Source organism: Corvus hawaiiensis, chromosome 9 (assembly GCF_020740725.1).
Source record: "Corvus hawaiiensis isolate bCorHaw1 chromosome 9, bCorHaw1.pri.cur, whole genome shotgun sequence".
NCBI lineage: Eukaryota > Metazoa > Chordata > Aves > Passeriformes > Corvidae > Corvus > Corvus hawaiiensis.
Genome location: NC_063221.1, coordinates 15,438,770 through 15,459,054, shown reverse-complemented (window position 1 = coordinate 15,459,054; position 20,285 = coordinate 15,438,770). Strand labels below are relative to the sequence as shown.

General features: G+C 39.3%; 1 long non-coding RNA gene across 2 annotated transcripts in view; it reads left to right on the top strand.

The window, feature by feature from the left end:
* LOC125330387 overlaps positions 1–20,285 on the top strand; it is a 169,234-nt gene that overhangs the window by 64,247 nt on the left and 84,702 nt on the right. For both annotated transcript variants that reach the window (XR_007205485.1, XR_007205486.1), the window contains 5 exons: positions 5,394–5,453; positions 6,526–6,570; positions 7,578–7,712; positions 16,962–17,078; positions 19,423–19,501. This is a non-coding gene — a long non-coding RNA (uncharacterized LOC125330387). The remainder of the gene's footprint in view (positions 1–5,393; positions 5,454–6,525; positions 6,571–7,577; positions 7,713–16,961; positions 17,079–19,422; positions 19,502–20,285) is intronic.

Here is a 20,285-nt window from a genome sequence, read left to right as displayed (position 1 = left end):
GATGTCAGTAGCACATCTGCCTGCGCTTAATATAGTCAGACTGCAAAAAGACTGAGGTAGTCACTACTGAGATAACTGTTGGGAACTAACAACTGTAGGTATTTGAAGATAATTCTTTATCCAGCAACTGATGTACTGAAAAATAAAGAAGGAAAAAACCATAATTGTCTGACAAATTCATTTGAGAAATTAATTTAGAAGTTTAGCAAGAATTTCTGGGGGTGTGCAAAAACCCTTGAATTTTGGGCAGAAAATTATTTGTGTGCACTTCAAAAGTGGAACGAGAATGAGTTTTGCCTATGATGACACGAGGGATCCTGGGTTTACCCTGGTGTTGCAGGAGTAAACATGCAGCAGCTTGGGTGATCAGCTGGTGCAGGGGCTGAGCTTTCCTCATTGCATTCTTGCTGCAGGAGTGCACCCAAGAGAGAGGAGAAGCAGAAATCAGAGGGAATATGAAGAGTGAGAAAGATGGTTAGACTGCAAGAATAAAGAGAAAGCAAGAAAAAGAGAATGTATGGAATAGACAGAAACAGTGATGTCCCTTACTGTTGGGGTCTCCTCCCCTGCCATGTGGTCCTGGGAGAGGGGCCCTGGGGGGAGGCACGGTGTTTCCCTGCCCCTGCTCAGCCTCGTTCCCCATTGGTTGTTTTGTGTTCCCTGCGCGGGCAGAAGGACCCTCGGGTCCCGTGATTGCCTCAGTTCCTCTGCAGAGCCCCGGCCATGCAGCTGGAGAAATAAACATCTCTCTGAAACATCTATCAAGAATCAGCCCATATATATTTCTTTTCCACGGGCCTTGTTGTCTGATATATGTGTTGCAGTAGCCCCACTGTAACACCTTGCTGTAAGGGATTCCTTGTTGTGAGTGGTGGATGAAGAAAATTTGTAGACTTTTAATAGCTTTTAGGTAGAGTTAGACAGTATCGTCTGTAGTAGCTCATTTCTCTTAGTTTGGTTGACTTGTCTTTCACATTGAAAAGTAGTTCAAGTCAGTGGAAATAAACTTTTATCTTAGGCTGATTAAATATTGTTTAACTTGCATTCTCTGAAATAAGTGTAAAATATACAGAATATGTTAACTGTCTGCATCTGCAGTTAACCCCATGCTTAAGTCTACGTGAGTTATGGTTTTGATATGGAATTTAAAAATGTGTGAGCATAACTTAAAACACTCTATTAGTGAGAAAGGGGGTGCATTTTAATACAGAATTAACAAATATGACTCAAGGGTAGAAGGTGTTGTTTTAGAAAAATGATACAATTTAAATAAGGCAGTTGAAAAGAACACATTAAAATATCTTTTTTAAAATGTTTGTTCTTTGAATTGTGTCCATTTGCTTGACAGAAACATGTAAGAAGTTAATTTGTATGAGCTGTGGTACAGGAGTGACCGGGATCCTTTTAAGGTTACTCTGGAATGGAGGGTACTGCATTCTTTGCAGTAATTTTTTTTTCTTTTAAGTAACGCAGAAATAGCCATGAACCTCTAACATTCAGGGTCATGTCACAGTTCCTGGATTTGGACCAGCAGCTGGACCCATCCACCAAACTCCTGCGGGCTTGGGACTCTGCTGACTGCCATAGAAGACAGTCCTATGGCTGCTAATCTGCTCCAGTAACACCAGTTCCTTAATAGCTGTCAGGAAAAGAAAAGTAATTTGAAATATGGCAGTACTGAAGGAAACTGCTTCAAAAAGCTGCAAGTCTCTTCCTCACCAACTTTTATATAAAGAATCCCAGGCAGAGTACCTCAGCATACACAACACAGGCTTGTGATCTTTTCTGTGTATTTTAGTGGCAAGATGGATGTTATCTTCCCTCTTATTTGGGATGCTTTCTAACAAGATTTACCTACCATTGTGCAATTGTCTCTCATCTAGATAACGTGGGAGAACTGCTAAAATCAAGCAACAAAAGTTCTGTATAAATTACTTTGTTGTGTATTAGCAAAAGTGTATGTAAAGAGTCCTGTATAGCCTTTTAGGGCAAATCCGGTTCCTCCCCTGTACGCTGTAGAAGCACCGATAACTTTAAGTGAAACTTGGGGTGAATCTGTACACTGGCAAGTGACTTTAGCTGTCTGTGCCTTGGCTTTGACTGCATCCTCTGGCTGTTCTCAGCAGCTGCTTCTTGTTTTTGAAGCTCTTCCCACATTTTATTGTTTAAAATGAACTCTGGCTTTGAATACTGTACCTTGATTTTGTTGTTGTTCCGTTTTGTGGCACTCTTGCAAGGATTTTTTGGCTTATTTTCTAGAGGAATGAGGTGAATATGGCCATGCTGGTGTCTCCAGGGCACTCAGTAACTGCTGTGTGCTGTTGCTGAGTTTCAGCCACGTTTGATGGCATGAGATGTGTGGAGTCCTTCCCAGGCTGTGCACCATATCTCCACCTGTGTCACTGGGGCACCCCCACTTGCCTTGCTGATGCCTTGTACTGGCAGAGCTAATCTTAGCACTCTCTTTCTTGATTACAGTTTAATGTAGTTAGTTAGGATTTTGAAGTTTGTTGACTTGTTTTTTCTCAAATATCAGCTGTCAGAAGCTCACACAGGTCTCATGAAGCAGGTGCAGTTTTTGAACTGATTTAAATGAAGAAGGGAGAGACATTTGGTAAATATTAATTGGGAGACACTGAGTCAGGAGAGCAGGCAAAATGGAAAAAAATTATGAATTTGACAGTGCCCAACAAATGTTGGGGTTTTTTTGTTTGGTTTGCGTTTTTGTTTTTTTGGGGAGTTTTTTTTTTTTTGTTTGTTTGTTAGGCAATGTAGAGATTTGATTTTGTGATTCTGTGGAGCCCTTCAAAAGGCTGTGCCCTCTGACTCATTAATGGATGGAAGCATTTGTTACCTGATTCTGTGGCACCTCAGTCATTATCTTTTTCATGAGTGTTCTAGTTTTGGATTCCTTCTATGTCTTCTAATATTTCAAAGAAGTAAAAATGATAACATGGGAGATAAACATGGAAATTTTTTTCATCCAAGTAACATAGATTGCAAAAAGCTTACCTTGAAGCATTGAACATGAAGTGAATGCAGGAGTCCGAGCCCATTTTAAATGCTATCTTGGTTTTATGACAACTATATTACAGTTTCCTAATCCATGGACCTACCTTATGGGAAATATTTGTAGATAAAACTTCATGGATCGTGATAAAGTAAGGAAAATGTTCATTTATTCTCTGATGATGCTGAAATCTAAAAAAAAAAATATTATTGCCTACATGAAAAAAACAGGAAAAAATGTTATTTATACTAGCCAGTACATTTCTACACATTTTTCAGTGAGATTTTTGTTTATTACTGACTGAAAGGGGAACTTTGACATTGGAAAGAAGAATTCATTGTGTTCAGACAGCAAGAAGGCTATGGATTGCATCAAGCTCTTTCCCCCTCGTGACTTTTCTTCGTTTGTGAACTAAATCCTCTGGTATTTGTGTGCTCAGAGTTTTGCATGGAGCACTTCAACACAATGTGCCTGCTTGGGGGAGTGGAAGGAATGGCACACTTTTAACAAGTGTCCTTGAGGCAGAGAATGACAGGAAGGCACATTGCCATGCATCATCCTTTATTTATGCATGTGGAGTGCAAGGTAACCCACACTGGGGTCTGCTGTGGGAGAAGGCACAGCGGTGTCACAGAACTCTGAAAGTTCAATAAAAGCAATGAAGGACGTGCAGCTTCTCTGTATCTGCTCTGCATAATGGCAACTCTGGTTTTTACAGTGCCTGGATGCTTGGTTGTCCTGGGATTTAGTGAAGGACATGCTGAACCAGTGCATTTGCTGTGCGTACTTCATGCTGATAGTCTGGAAATGGAGCAAGTCAGAGAGAAATGTAGCTTTTGGGATCATTAAAAATCCATTTTCATTAAAAGCCATGCATTGCAGTGACATACTTATTTACACATTCATCCCCTGTCTGCCTATGTCTTACAGATAGAGCGAAAAAAGAGGCTTTTCACAACAATTTTAAAGCCTAAATGAAAGAAAAGCATTCTATTTACCTTGAATTACTTACACGCTGCACTTGTTTGGCTCTTCTTCATGCTGTGTTGAATGGCAACTACTCTGCATTCTTTCTTTACCTCCAGTTCCTTTTGTCCTATCTATCTATCATTTGTTTTTATCTATCTCTTCTGCCTATCTATTTCCTCTTTGTGCTTGGAGTTGGTTGCAAATTATATTTGTGATGCAGGGAGCTTACAATCTGACTGTCTTGATATTATTTTATGCAACCATGACTACCGTAAAAATTGGCTTTACCGCCTATTTTGTGTTATTGATTCAAGCCCATTTCAGAATTAACTTGTTTGGAATGATCTGGCAATGTTGTGTGCCCTAGGTTCTCTCAGGAAAAATTCATCTCTCATAACTAAATGCAATAAAATGTTCAAATATGTCTAAACACAGTTATATTTTGAATTTAGATGAAAACCTTATGGAGTCAATCAAATATACAAGGCATGTGCAAGTTTTAGTCCTAGACTTACAAGTACTGTATTGCAGAAAAAAAGTATTCAGAGACCAGCTTTTTCCTAGAGATGTGTCCCTTATGTAGGCTTTATGAAATGCCTAATCTCATCATTCATGTTTCTATCCTGAATTGGTTCGACATAATTTTGACATTTTGACTGTAGGACTGTATCTGTAATTCGAGATTATTGCCTACATTCTTTTAGGGATTTGACGTCTCAGATCTTAGTTTTACATTTGTCCTCATGGTTAGGTAGAAATATTTGTGTGCTGATAGCCAGTGGAAAGTAATCTATGAAAATAAATCTTTCCTCATTAATGGCTTGACTGGTCAAGTTTGAACTTCATCTTACAAACAGAGAAAATTAGATGCTGGTATAAACAGGAAGATTTTAGAACATGAATTTATTGTAATGTTAAAATGTCCAGGTGTTAGAAACTGTTCACTGACATCAGATCCTGTCCTGGCTATCGATAACTGAGTCCTAAAACCAGTTAAAAAATAAAAAGCTCATCTCCAATCAGAATTTTTTCCAGGTACACAAAAATGGGAACTAAACTTCTAATGACCTAATAATTTTTAGCCTATTTCATTGCTATCAAGGCTGCCTGGGTAAGGACTACATCTCCTGAGTTGCAGATTTCAGGTTTGCTGGTGTCCCTGGCTGGCGACAGAAGCCACTGGCATCTGTGCAGCCGTGCCCAGCCTCCCTGACCAAGGTGTCCTAGGATACATTGTGCTCTGGGAGCAGATTAGCTTTTTTTTGGCTGGGGGAAAAAATGTATGCCAGATACGCTTTGAAATGTTTTGGTAGTTCTGGAACTGGGATACAAATTCTTCCTGTGTTTCCCCTCATGTTTTTTTTTTCCTGACCGGTGAATCCTAGTTCTTCACTTTTCTCTTATTGTCTTTCAGAGTAGAGAGTCTTTCTTGAGTGTGTATTTTAAATGTGTGGAGAGGAAAAAAGCTACCCAGGTGAGTAAACAACAGATGCAAGTCTATCCTGAGAGGAGTGCAGTATGGATAAAGAGCTATTATAATTCCTCCCACATTTGTGTTTTTGTCTACTTATGAGATATATACGTGTGCCTTGTTAGCAAAGATGTTATAATGCAAAAGCTAAAGTTTTCATATCAGAGGAAACATATATTGTTAAATGAGCTGAGAACATTCTCCCAAGGGTTAGTATTTCTCTTGTATGTGTGAAATCCTACTGAAACAAATGGCCCTATTATTTTAATTGGATCTTTTGGTATTAGAACATTTTTCTTTGTACTGTAGTAAAGAACCTTCTTTTTCTTTCTTTCCTGAAAATGGGAAATGAATAAACACAGTCAATGGATCAAAACATTTATGACTTCAGCAGTAGACTATACCAAAATAAACAGATGCACATACACATATATGAATTAAATTCATGTTTTATTATGCATTCCTCCACTCTCTCTGAAAATCTAGAAACAGGGTTTGCACTTTTAAAATAAGTATGATTAAGATCTTGGTTGATACCTTGTTTGCAATACTAATAATGACAGAGGCACTTAAACCCAAACCAAAACTACAAGAAAAAGTTACCATTTTTAAGCAGAACATAGTGAAAAATTTTGGAAAAAGATTGTATGTGTTTAGTAAGTGAATTACTAATTGGGGTCTGACACGCCTAACAGTTGTGAATAGATTTCAGTTCCTGAGCTGTTATATGCCTAATTTGCTTCCGTGAGTGAGGGATTATGCAGTATAATAGGTTAAACTTCTATAGACTGTTCTAATCTGTTTTGTAGAAGATCAGAGAAGGAAGGGAGGAACTCTGTTTATTATGTTGTGATCAAAAGCTCAATAGAGTAGAAATTTTCTATGAACATAGGCTTGAAAACTAATTTGTTGTATGTTTGTTTCCTCTCTTTTCTGCAGCTGTTCAATTACAAACTGTTACTGCTGGTCAGAAAACCAAATATCTATTCTCTAGGGTAGCTACATTGTACTCCAGTGTTTGAAGACTTGGTTTCTTTTATAATTGGACTGAAATATTGATTTTTTTTTTTTAAAGGAATTCTCCCACGCCTCCATCTGAATACTATCTGAACGTGCTCATGTATGTATGCACTGTGTGTTTAATATATAGATACAATAATAATATAAAAATTTAAACAAAATTAATTGCACTTATGGAGGCAAAACAATTTTTAGTCACACAGAAAAGATCAAGGAATGATTTGTTAAGGGCAAAATGAAAGAGTTATAGGGTTAGTATTAATTACATTTTCTTGTTTGCTTTTACCAAGTCTATGCATATGTCCTTTAAAAGGACAAATAAACTTTGAGGGGGAAAAACACTTGTAGACCAACTAGAAACCAAAACCTGGGTAGACTTCCCTTTTAGAAGTTGCCAAATATTGCTGTAGAGCCCTTCACTGAGGGAGACTCCTGTGGGGCCATGCGTGGGACAAGGACTGCTCTGTTCAGCGTTGACAGCTCTAATGTGGGATGCCTTGGCAGGGACCAGCCTCTCCCATGCGCAGCTTGCAGAGGGCTGCTGGCTTCAGTTGTTGTCTCACATGCATGTAACTAGAGATCTACTGGTCACCTGTTTATTACCTCAGAGAAGAAACTACAGCTGCAGTGACAAGCACCGAGTTGTCTCATTTCCACTGCAGGGAGAACCACCAAAATGATGGATTTTGTTTTTCATCTCTTCACACAGAATGATCTGCTATTTTGAGTAAATTAATGAGATAACTTGCTACTTGCTACTTCCAAAGTAGGTCAGAGCTGCTCAAGCGTAAATTGCAGTAGCTTTCTGGGAATTAGTGCTGCTTTCCCCGTCCTCTTCCCTGGCAGCCTGTGCCAGCGTGTGCAGCCTCCTGTTGGGTGCTGCTGTCCGCGGGTGCCGGGTGCTGCCTGGCTGGAGCCCGGCGCTGCGGGGTCCTGAGGGCTGCACAGCACCTGAGCCTTGGCACAGCCCCTGGAGCAAACGGCGTCTTGCAGCTGTTTCCATGGCAACACATGTGTTAGAAAATAAATATTTGCTCCACTTTCACAATTGTTGTTATGCTGAGAATTAATTGACAGTAATGTTTTTTCCCCTCATTGTGCTTTGAGAGCATTTTAGAAATAACCCAGAAGTGTTTATGGGACAATGCAGCATCTGAGACTATTGCAGCTGGCTGTGTCCTGCCACGGATTTGGGCTGGAGAGGAGTAGGAGCTGATAAGACCTCTCGGTTTTGGGTAAAAGGTGGGTCAAATCCTGTTCTGCTCTGCAGAGTAGTCTGGAAAGTGGCTGTTTTGGTGGGTCTGGGAGCAGTGAGCAGTATGGCTGGTGGGAGGGCAGGAAGGGGCTGTGGGATGGGCACAGCTTTAGGTGGCCCTTTGCTGACATCCTCTGCCCAGCATAGCCATCTCTCAGGTGTCCTCCAAACGCTCACTGCCACCCCAAGTAGCACAGCGACTCATGTCAGTTCTTAGAATTAAAATCCTAAGAGTGGGAAATGTACTGTGGTAGTCCTGTAACTGGGAATGTACTCTCGGCTATATGTATGCAACTTTAGGCTATTTTGAAATAGACAATAACGAATAATTGTGTAAAATATGGTTATTTCTTAATAGTACCTGCTCATTTCACTATTAAAGGCTGTGAATTTTGATTTTTAAAAAAAATCAGTTACTTCAAAAATTCCTGGAATTCAACCGGTGTTACAAACATTCAGATTTATAAATCTTTTTGGAATGTATTTGTTTAGTTTTTTTGATAGAGGGAAGTTTTCTTGTGGGAGGAAATTTTTGGCTGCTTTCTACTGGTTTTCTTTCTGAGGTGTAAGCTGGTGGGAATAAAGACTTGTAGAAAGCAGGCCAGAAGTTCTGCCATCGCAGCATTAGAAACTGTGGGAACTGGTGTCACGCAGCATATTATTAGCTCAGCTGTATTTCCTTATCTTGATCTATTCTGTTAGCAGGACACACTGATTTTGCCCAAAGCCAAAATGTGTTTTTTTTTCTGCTCTGTTTGGGTTGTGTTATACTGTGCCTACCAGTATGGCATCAGTGTGCCATAAACACCATGACTAGTAACTATCATTTGTCACGATAAGTGAAACCGATGTTTGTCACCAATGTAAATCAGGGACCAAACACAGTTACCAGCACAAGACCTTTTGACAGAGCAGTTATTGCACCCCATTCAAAGCAGGGATTACTGAAGTGTTTGAGTCCTTGTTTAACCATGGTTCATCTTTCAGCACCATGAAAAGTCTCTTATTTGTCAATTCAGAGTGACACACAGCTCTAGAGCAAAACTTCAACCCTAGGGGACCAGGAATAGTTGCCCTGACTCTTGCTACTGAATGGGCAGTGGTATTTTGCCACTAGTTCAAGGGAAGGAAAACATGTACATTGGAGAAAGAATTAGTGACAGTCGAAAATTAGGCCCATTTTAAGGAACTGGGGCTTTACACTCTGTGTGTGTTTACATTAAATTGGTGATTTATGTAAAGATCAAAGTAAAAGGTTGCTTTCTCCCTTCCTCCTTCTCTCTCTTTTTTTTTTTTTTTTTTTTCATCTTGGAAGCACATTTAATGCTGAGGAGTAACTGAGGAGATCTTATTGCAGGACTTTTCATGGAAACACTGTAGATCTTTTAAAAGACAGAGGAATTTAGTGGGAAGAGAATAGCTCTCTGTCTTTGGTAGTCCCACTGCTCATACGGTGAAAACACATTCTGAAGATGGTTTGAGGCATTCTTGTAATTCAATATACACAATGAGCTGAATGAATACCTACCAGCTGAAGAAGGTAGATGAAAAGGGCACAGATCTGTTTGATAATTATTAATTTGCTTACTGTCACTGTTGTGCCTTTAAATTTGTTCATGAAGAAATTTTCAATTACATTGGTATTGCTGGAAGGAGTAGGTTTAGAGAAGTATTTGAACTGATGAACTGCCTAACATGTAGGGGGGCCCATCTTTTGATCTTGTTTTTGCATATCATATGTTTTATCTAGGCTGAGCTGTATCTAATTTAAGAACTGTGCTTGATCTGGGAGGCCTTTTTGTACAAGGTTAGAACAAGCCTGAAGAATGCTATACAATTAGACTGGTAGATCAATATGTTGATATAATATAGTGAGATGACATGATGTTAATCTTGCTAGAACCCAAACATGGCTTTTTTAGCACCTAATGGCTCTATCAACTGAACAAAGGAGGTTTTAATTTAATAATTAGTTTGCTATTTGCATTGTTAGTCTAACCACTAGAGAAAAACAATGCCACATACCTAAGCTAGTAGTTGTTGTTGATTATTGACTTCAATATTCATATATTTGGATGTTGGAGGGTTTTGTAGCCTTTTTTTATATTTGTGTTTAAATTTGACAAATTGCAAAGAAAGGAATGATTGTATCTTTTCAAGACTTATGAACATGAAGCACAGAGTCAAATGTGAGCATCAATAAAGAGTGATGACTGCCAGATGGGCAACAGAATAGTGATAGGAGCTGAAGGGCTGTACAATTTACTTTGCAAAATGAAGCGGACGTAAGGGCTGTAATAAATTCTTGTGATAAAGTGTTTGAGTTTTGAGACCACATTTGAAATCTGTCCTGCAAATATGCTCCTTCCAAGAAGTCTTTGAAAAATGGCTTATGTTATATTCCAAGGCCAGGTAAAGATATGACACTCTTCGTTCTTTACATGTATCCATGTTGGACTTTTCCTTGAGGCAGAATCTGCATCTCTCTGCCTTTTGATGGTGAATGTTGAAAGTTTACCTTACGAATAGCGTAGGGACCAGATAAGGTAAGAAGAGGAGGAGAGCGGTATTACCGCAGGTTGTGTGTTGAGTCAAGCCACACAGTGCAAGTAAAAAGAAAACAAGCCCTAACATGGAGAAGTATAGTCCTGGGGAAGGGCCCCTTTGGGTTATCACATCCAAGTGTCCCCAGATCACACAGCTTTTCTGGTAGGAGAGCTTGGGAAACCTCCACCCCACTCTCACATGAGCCCCAAAACATACACTCATGGTGCACCTGGGCCCTGCTACCTGTGCTGCTGGTAATGCAAAGGTACCTTAAAACCCTCACAAACAAATCTGAAGACCTTCAGCTGTTTAAAGACTGCCTGACTGAAGGACTGCTGGAACACCCAGAGGAACCACAAGTATTGTAAATACTGGGAGTCCAAAGGAGTGCCAGGCATTGGGTTGCACTGGGGTCTTCCAAGGCCAAATAGCTGTGTTTAACTTCTGGGAGCACAGGAGCTTGCTGTGTATGTGCTGGTATAGCCAGGTGTACCTTGCAGGATGCTCCCAGGCCAGTCCTGCGGGAGCTGCTCCTGGGAGGAGAGCTGGTTGGAGATGGCCGTGCTGGGTGTCGCCTGCTGGCTGGGCTCCCCTGGCTCTGACCAAGCACAAATTCATTGTTTTCTGACCGTTTAGGGACAAGGAATTCAGAGCATGGAGAGAGGCACACAGTGGTTAGGTATCCACCCTGGCAGCAGGACATCTGAGACCCACCTTACCAAAACTGAAATGCAGGGAGGGAGCCCTGCAGGTTCATAAAGTCTTCATCTCAATCAATGATTGTGAGACTTATAAACCAAGTCCTGCTTTTGTCAAAGTGGCTTAAATATTGGACCAGATGAATTGATGAACTTTCCATAAATATTTTAAAGAGAAATTGTTGAAACTTTTGTGTAAAATTCACGAGACCCACTTGCCTTGTCTCTTTAACAGTGTTGCAGAGCTGAATTGTCTTGTTAGGGAATAGCTAGTCTATATATTTTCCTTTCATAGGAAAGGCTCTTCATTTGGCTTCTGATTTTTAGTTCTGTCTGCTTGTTTGTTGACTTTTGTTCTTTTCATCTAATATCTGGATTGGTGGCATTGCCAAGGAAAAGCAACAAAGACAGAAAGTGAGGTTGCTTAGGTGTATATATAACGTGACCTACAGAGGCAAATTTTGGAGACTTATAGGAGCTTTGCTCTTGGCTTAAAAGGGAGCAGGATGGATTTCTGAGCACAGCATTTCAGCTAAGCTGAGCTGCTTGTGGTCCTCAATAAACTGCTGAGGAAGTGGCACCTCTGCTCTTCCAAGCCTTCTCTATACCCAGGGCTTACCCAGTAGCAACTTTCTATATTCATGGTTGCAAAATATTCTGTGCATGATACACGTGCAGCTGAGAGGGCTGTGAGCCTTGAGGAAGGCAATTCTGCAGCAGAGCACTGCTTTTTCAGGAATCCTGTCTCTCCTCCACCTGGGATGCCATGGTCTGTCAAAGCATAACAGCAGTGCAGGGGAGGTGGATTCACTTTTCTACAGAAATAGGTAAATGGTGTACTTACTTGCTTATTTTTTTTAGCAGAGCTATGTGTTTAAGTATATTGTCCATTTTTTGTCCCCTTACTGCAAGTACACATTGGAAAATTAATAGAGAGTAAAGTGGCAGCTCCCAGAAAGAGATTAGAAGAAACAAAGGCAATCCTTGAAAGCAAAACATTATTGACAATAGGATTTGAAATATGCATTAGATTTGCTTATTTATATAGTGTGTAAAGCACATATGAGTTTTGTGACTTCTTTTGGATCTACACTTTATTTTGGTTTATTTTCCTTTTAACTTTCAAAAGAATAGGTACTTACTTTCAAATGGGAGCCTCTAAACAGTGATAGATTTAGAGGTGCCCAAGTTTACTCCAGAACATGGAATTTCTGTTCACTTTTGATGATTCAAATTTCTGAATGCAGGATTCTCAGTCTTCTACTTAAAATTTTCACTTAAAATCAAGCTCTCTGTGTAATAATCTTTTTATGCCCAGCATTTGTGCTTAGAAACATATCCTAACCTATCACGGATGTAGTTAAGACAATAATTTCAGTTTAATGAGCCAGATATCCCCTCCCAAAGCAGGATACTATCATCAGGTTTATATTTTATATGCATATGACTTGTTTTCAACTTGAAAGCACCTACTTACAAAAATCCTGTATCTTATTCAGCAGTGATTTTGTTCCATTGTGCAATGTCATTTTCTTCTTTCTTCCTTCTTTTGAACCCTTTTTCCCTCTTCCTCGTCTTTCTTTTCTTCGTTCTACACCCTTTTTATATTTTGTACAGATTTCCCTTTCCTCTGACATTTTTATCATTTTGAGGCATAAAATAGGGCCTCTCTTCTCCAGCAGCTGCGACCCCATCCCCTGCTGTACCAAATTGACACTTCTGCAAGCAGCAGCTCTACTCAGTCACTCGAAGGCTGCGGCTTTCACAAGTGTTGATTTAGTGCAGCAGGGGATGATGTACCAGCTGTAAAACTCAGACAATAATAATAATAATAATGCTTGTGAAAAGTCTTATAATAAGAGGGAAAACTAAGAGAGTGTGGGGAGAAAAGGTAGGAAGGGGCCAGGTGGAGGGAGGAAGAGGAGCAGTGGTCCCTGTGGGGTGGTGGGGTACTCGGCTGCCCAAGGAGCAGTGGGGTGGGTAGGAGTGCAGACCATGAGCTAATTCTTCTCCTCCTCCCTCTCTCTCCTTACAAGAAACTCCTGAGACTGATAGTGAAGATGTTTTGTGTTTCTGTCAAACTGGGGAGTTATTTTGGGATAAAATCCTGGTGGAAGGGGGTGAAGGACTTAAAATACGACTGAGAGAGTGAGGGGTACCTGTGTTGTAGAGTCACTTAATATTTGCAAATGCATCTTTTTGGGTGACAAGATATTTGATATTTTTATTCTTAAGTTATATATTGCATATCCATGGATATAGAGGATGGATTTTTTGAAATATACAAGTAATGTGTTGTTATTTAAAGCACATAAATGGAGAGCTCCTTCTACATTAGCCCTGATTTACCCTCAGTAATGTTCCTAGATGAAATAGTTTACAACTGCTTTGTATCTGAGTATTTAATAAATTGTTGGCAAGACAAACTTGAAAAAAATATTGTAGGTTATATTTACTGACCACTTTTTTCTTTATTTTCATTCTCAGCCACTAACTCAGCAATTCACTTATTTCCATGGCTATGTTTAGCTATTCATCAATGATCTTAGAGCAGTGAATGAAACATAGTATGTGCTAAATATTGATATTGGTAATGATATACATGTATGATAAGACAGAACAGTTTCAACACAGACATGCAGAACATGTCAGTGGAGACTCGAAAGGTGTTAATATACCTGTGTACCAAATAGTATTGTTCATTTAAATCTGGTTACTCATAGCATTTCCCAGGTCTGTGTACAGAGTATGAATTTTTTCAAAGACTATTGGGAAGCCTGTTTCTTCTAAGTTCATTTCAGACATGGGTTTGGGTTTCTTTAAATTAATGGGAAATAAAGACATACTTAAAACTGAATGTGTATTTGAAAGCTGGTGGATTGAGGTTATATTTGTCAGGTCTTGGGTAAAACTTCCATTGTCTGAAAAGCATCTCCTTTTTTAGTATTTAGAGAGATGCTTTGTAATAGGCTTTCACAGTGATCACCTTTGTAATCTTGTTGTTCATCATATTAATTGAAGAAGCTCCTTTCTGATAACCTTTGGCTGTTCAGGATATATTCCTAAAGCCTCAAAGGCTGAACAAACTTAGGAAAGACATAATAGATCATCCTGCCTGCTTTTTTTTCCAGTGTAGAATTATTTCATTGAGAACATTTTTTAGTGTTATGTCAACTTTAGTTTTTAAAATCCCTAGTGAAAGCTTCCATATCTCTCCTTGGGAGACCATTTCACAGGCTAATACATCTCGCTGTCAGGAAGACTTTCCCAATACTCTGCTGAGCTTAAGCTTTTTCTTTCCATTATTTCTAGTTGTATCCTTTTTCCTTGATAGCTTTTACACATTAAATATTTACGGATTTTTTTGTTCCTTTAAGAAACTTTATTCCGTTTATCCATATCTTTTTGGTTTTGAAAAACCCACCTAAGACCTTCTAGGCTGTGAACTACATTTACCTTCAAACCATACAACAGTCAGATGCTTGCCACAGCATTTTCTTCAGGTTTGCTTTTTTAGGGTTCAAAAAACACAGGAGATTCCAGCTATGAGAAATCTTATAAGTAGCCTATTTTCATCAGTGGTTTGAGATAGGTCCCTTTGCTTTCTTTCTAATTCTGGATGCACAGCTCTTCTAGCCATTGTGAGTGCAGATCCCCAACTGCTACTTGGTTCTTAATTTCTCACCTCTTGGTGCACTGCTTCACAGAAAGCCTGCATACTGCTTAGTCTTTGTATTTCTGCAACTTGCACAAAATTCACTTCATTCTTGTTAGGTGCAACTGTTGAGGTCAGAACTCAGAATATTTCCCAAGAAGTAGAAGGCAAGAGAAAGGAGGGTGATGCTCTACTTAAGTGTGAGGCCTGATTTGGAAGTCCTGGGTTGAATTTTGGCTCCTTATTCAGGAGAAATTGAAATATGTCTATGCAGGGAAATGCAGAGAGCTGCAAAAAGTTTTCAGGGAGACTTACTAGTGTGGGCCTGCCCTGTGTTTGCATAATTCAGGGCTGGAGGAAGGGGTCCAGCCTGTGCCAGCTCAGAGCACAGGCAAGCCAATGCATTTCTACCACTGAGAGACAGGCTCTGCTTCTCTGCACATCCTTCCCCTTCTTCAAGGAAACAGTTGCAGTCTCCTGCTGCATGCTGGTGGGTACTGGCGCTATACAGACCAGCAGCTGTAGGCAGCTGGAAAAATTTGCTTTCTTTTAAATGCAAGTCTTTTGGTTATTATTGGTTGTAAGTGTTCTGGCTTGCAGGAAAGAAACTGAAATGGCTTACACAGCATTCAACTGTTATCTCTAGCTTGGTTTTCTAAGGAAATGTTGTTTGTCTGTCAATATTCTCTAATTACTTTTGAACACAAGGAATGTTTTCACAACTGAGTTCAGCAGTGGTAGAGATCCCATCCCACAGTGGCCTTGTGTGGTGGCTTTGAAATCAACAGAGGCACTTTTGGTGTCCTGGCTGACAAGCATGGTGTGCACCTGAGGGCATCATGACTGGGTAGCACTGGAGCAGCCCAGGAAGGTTTTGAGGAGAGACAATGTGGGGTAGGGAGTTTGGTCACTTACAAGTGAGTCACAAGGCAGAAAGTATTGGTTTTCTGCTTGTACTTGAGCTTTTCCTGAAGAGTTTTCAGACTGTTAGAGACCCAGTGCTTGTCTAATAGTTCTCTCAGAATCAATAGTTAAACTTGCATTGATTTCTGCTGACTTAACATGCTTAGGATTCCAGCTGTACTGTGGAACTTGAGATCTCGCCGTTTCACAGAGGCTTACCTGCCACAGCTGTCTGACACTTCCTGAAATACTAAGGACAGTTTCCCTGAAAAGTGTGCAGGGTGGAAACACCAATCCAGGTGCCCTTGTAACCTTTGTAGGTGTCACTACCTGCCAGGTTGCTGCTTCTCCATCCATTTTACAGAGAAAGCCTGTGCCTGGTGTGCTCATTCCCACTTATTCCCAGGTCTGCATCTCAGAATGGCCACTTGCTGCTATCCCTCTTCATTTTGGCTATTCCAAGGCATTTTTCCTGGAAATTTTAGCTGAGTTTTGACTAAGATTATTTGCCAAAGAGAATTTTTATTTTATTCCTTTTTATGTGTCTGATTTGTAGGTGCTGCTATGTATATTTTCTTCTTTACTTATACTTGCAATATTTTCTAAATTCACATCTTCTACAGCTCTTGACAATGAGATATACTACCTAATACATGTTAGTGCCTTTATTTCTATATTTAATTGTAAAGAGATTACTTTCAAATGTATTTTTGAAACAGTTTTAAAGAACAATGTTTACTGGTAAGTTTCCTTTAATTTCTTTTCATTGAGAAAAGGAATTAAAAGAGTAATGATATTGCACTTCTGCTGACTACTCTGCTTGACTGATTCACAGGGTATTGCTCTTAACATGTTGTAGGAATTAAAAAAAAGTGTCAAACTTTTTTTGGCACCCAGCTACAGTAGATCCTGTTAGAAGAAACATATGGCCTCACACTAACAGTGTTAAAGCACTGCTGAAGTATTGCATGCATGACATTGACAAATTTCCTCTAGGCTTTTTGTTTTCTGTGCTATTAAACATTCAAAGTCCACTATTTCATTACCACTGATGATACAGAGAGCCTTATTGACATTCTACCCATCTGTTCATAACATGCATTATTAAATGTGAAGCAACTAGTAGGTAGGAGTGCACTTGCCAGCTGTACAATGAATTCTCAGCAGTTTGGTGCCCTCTATAAATTTTTCTAGTATTCTGCCAGTTTCTCAACATAATTTGCAATGGGGATATATTTTTTTTAATGTTTCACATTGTACAGAGAAAAGTTGCTTCAAAAGAATTCTTTATTTTGTTATCCTTAATGTGAAATCTTTAGATATAGTTTCAAAAAACCCAAGAGTCATTTAACATACAAAGACTGTTGCTACTATCAGATCTCACTAACCACAGTTTCTGGGTTTTTTTCTTTCTTTTTTTTTTTTTTTCCTAGGAGCAAATCTGCTGCATTACCTATGAACAGGACAATGGGGCCCCAATGAGTCAACCTATTCATATATTTTTGGAACCCAGAGGAATTGGTTTGACTATTTACAGATTATAACAGTTGGTAGTTGAATGTTTTATTTTCATTCCCAGTTGGTACAATATGTTCACAGCTGATGTTAATGGCTTGCCCATTTGATATCACATATGGTCCACTGTTTGGGTCTCCTAAAGATTTCTTTTGTGGTCAAGTTGCTTTAAAACTTGTGTATATTTAGGTTTGTTCTGTCTGCTGGAAAGGTGAATATGAAATGCTGAAACTGGGCAGCTTTAGAGTAAATCAGCAGTTCTGTTGATAACGATTCAAAGAATTTGCGTCTAAATGTCTCATAAAGAATACTTTTACATAAAATTGATTACAAACAAATGTCTTAGAATATCATGTGAAATTGTAAAAGAAATGTCCTTTCCTCTTTCCTTGTCTTTGAAGCTGTGATGGAGTTACCCTCCAGTGTATTGATACCACTGAGCACCATCAGGACATTTTGCTGGATGTTCAGTTGCATTGGAAACCAATTTATACATAATTTGTATTGCTCAAATCATCATTTGTATTTTTATTAGAATATTACTGTTCTGATAATGTTTTGTGAAAAGATCTGAAGAAGCAAATTAATTTTTCATTTGGTTTCAAGAATAAGAGCATAGGAAAAGTGAACTAAAAAAAATGGGAACAGAAATTAAAATTACAAGCCTGTCTGAAGTTGTTCTCCTATGATACAGGAGTGTTTATACTGACTCTGAAACATAACTGATAAAGCCACAATCTCATAAAAAGATTATTTCCAAAATTATTGCATTACCCTCTGAGAGCTAAAATTCTCATTTATTCGTAGGAGTAGATCATAATAGCTCTAATTCCCTGAGAAGTGGGCATTGTATGATAATTAAGCAGGGTAGTACATTAATTGTCCTCCACTTCACCTCTAGATGTTTAACTCCTTATCTAGTCAACCAGCAAACAATAATGCTCATTTATTTGTGCCTTACAGTTCAAATAATTTTTTAACTGGGTAATTTATTTGAAATAGAGCAGAAGAAGCATATTCATGTGAAAAGGGCATTGAAATTGTGTTAGATTACCATTATTTAATACCATTAGGTGGTAGGATGCAGGTTTTATGGTTGTATTTTTCAGCCATGCAACTTTAGCCAAATAACAGCAACGTGATTTTGCATGCAGGAATATTTCTCTAACTAATGGGATAGATTTAGCAGTTTTTGCCACATGGCTACTGCTTTCTGGTGGCCTCTCATCGATGCATGTTAGGAGAGCAGGTACGTGCGTATTGGAAGTGGTGCCTGTGCCTGTGACATCTGGCTCCTGGATTAAATGAGGTAACTGCTGGTAGGACAGAGGCTCTGGCTTGTTTAGTTTAAGGGGAAATAGTGCATGTTGCTGGTTTAGAGTCAGCCCCTGGAAGGAGATTGAAATGGAACTGAAGTAGGAGGCCTTTTCAAGTGAATAAAGTCAGTATTCAACCTGGAGTACTAGGGAAAAAAAACCCCAACTAAACCAAATGTTTTTGCAAATGAAACTAATAGATTAAGCAGTTTCAGGGACTTAGAAAATGACAGTAAAATTTCAGCCTGCTAGAAAGTTCACTTGAAATGTCTTAACAGAAAAGAATAAGGAGATCAAATTATTAATGAACAATCTTGGGAATGGAATGGGTACCTGTTGATGTGGTATAAAGTGTTTGTTAGACAGGACTTGGCCAAAATTTGGTGAAATTTTGGGTACTCTGACTGTACCCAAGAGAATTAAAGAAGTTAGTGATGTTGTCTTTCCCAACTTATTAGGTAGCAATGGAAGAGCGTGCAAGAAGAATTTGGACTTACTGGACACAAATTAGATTATATTTAGGAAAGGATGCATTTCTCCTAAGTAGCAGAACTAAATGTTAAGAACTAGAAACAATACTGTTGAAGCATGGAAAGAAGTGTTACACTGATTCTAATCTCTGACTAACAAGATCATTTCTGATTGGTACATGGAGAATTATGTGCTTCCTGGGGGATTTTTGCTTCATTTGTTAATAGCTTCTTCTTATTATTATCATCATTATTGTTATTGTATCATCCAAAACATGTGAGTGCTCCAGTAAAAGCATCTTCCTGTGGTGTTTCCCTCCTCTCTGGGCCCGTGCAGCTGGGGTGAGTGGCAGTGTTGGGCGTTGCCCTGCCCCTGGGGGCTCCTTCCGAGCACATACAGGCAGCCCGTGCTCCTGTGCCTACTCAGCTAGAGGCTGTTACCCACCCCAGGCCAGTGATGAAGCCGTAGGTAAGACCCTTCAAAGAACCACCAAAATACTGACCTCACTCTCTGCCCAAAAAATTCTTTTCTTCCCAAAGCAGTAAGATTTTTGTAGCTCTCCACTAAATAGACTTTCTTCTTGTTTTGACAGAGAAAGAGCCTGAGGCTGGAGCTTGCTGAGAACACCACGTGGAAATGGCTTGCTCAGCTGCCATTGCTCATCAGGGAAGGTGAGGGGTGGGATGGACTTGATGAAGGCAGCTTCATCTTGAAAAACAGTTGATTAGAAAAATAACATCAAATTGTATCTTATCAGCTCTAGATGTATTTCAGGGAGTCCTCTCTCCTGAATGGGATGAAATTACATATAGTGTTAACCCAGAGTCTTCTGCAACAATGTAAATGAGTTGTTAACGTGGCACTTCATTGCAATAATAATTCAAAGCTACTAGCAGGCTTGATGGGTCTGCAATAAATGTTTTATTATTTAGGAAAAATATACTCTACAAGTTGCAATGTGCCATGCTCATTCATGCTGTAAATCAACAAAGATCAGCCGACTGAATAGGGAAAATGAAAAGCTTATTTAGGAACTGACACAAGCTTTCAGATGAGCAGGGATGGCTGAAGTTAACCGCATTCATTTTTCTTTACTTGTCACAGTTGCCACTTGAATTTCACTGCTAAAGATTGTGGGTAGTTTTGCTTTATGAAATTATATCTATGAAAACAGTATTTGCATTTATATAGGCTTTGTTATAATAAAGTTAAACCTAGCACACCCCCTTGCCTCCACAAACAAACAAACCAACCAGCCAACCAGAAACCTCCATGTTAAAATAATATTTATCTGTCAGTTTTCCTAGATCTGAACAGGATTCAGCTGAATGGTTCCCACTGGCTGCTTTAAAGGCCCAAAGCATGTGACCATGTAAAATGCAGAGCTTTGGCCATCTCTTCAACTTCAGCTCTGCTGTAAGGCTGCATCTCTCCTCACAAGAGTAAACCCAGGGT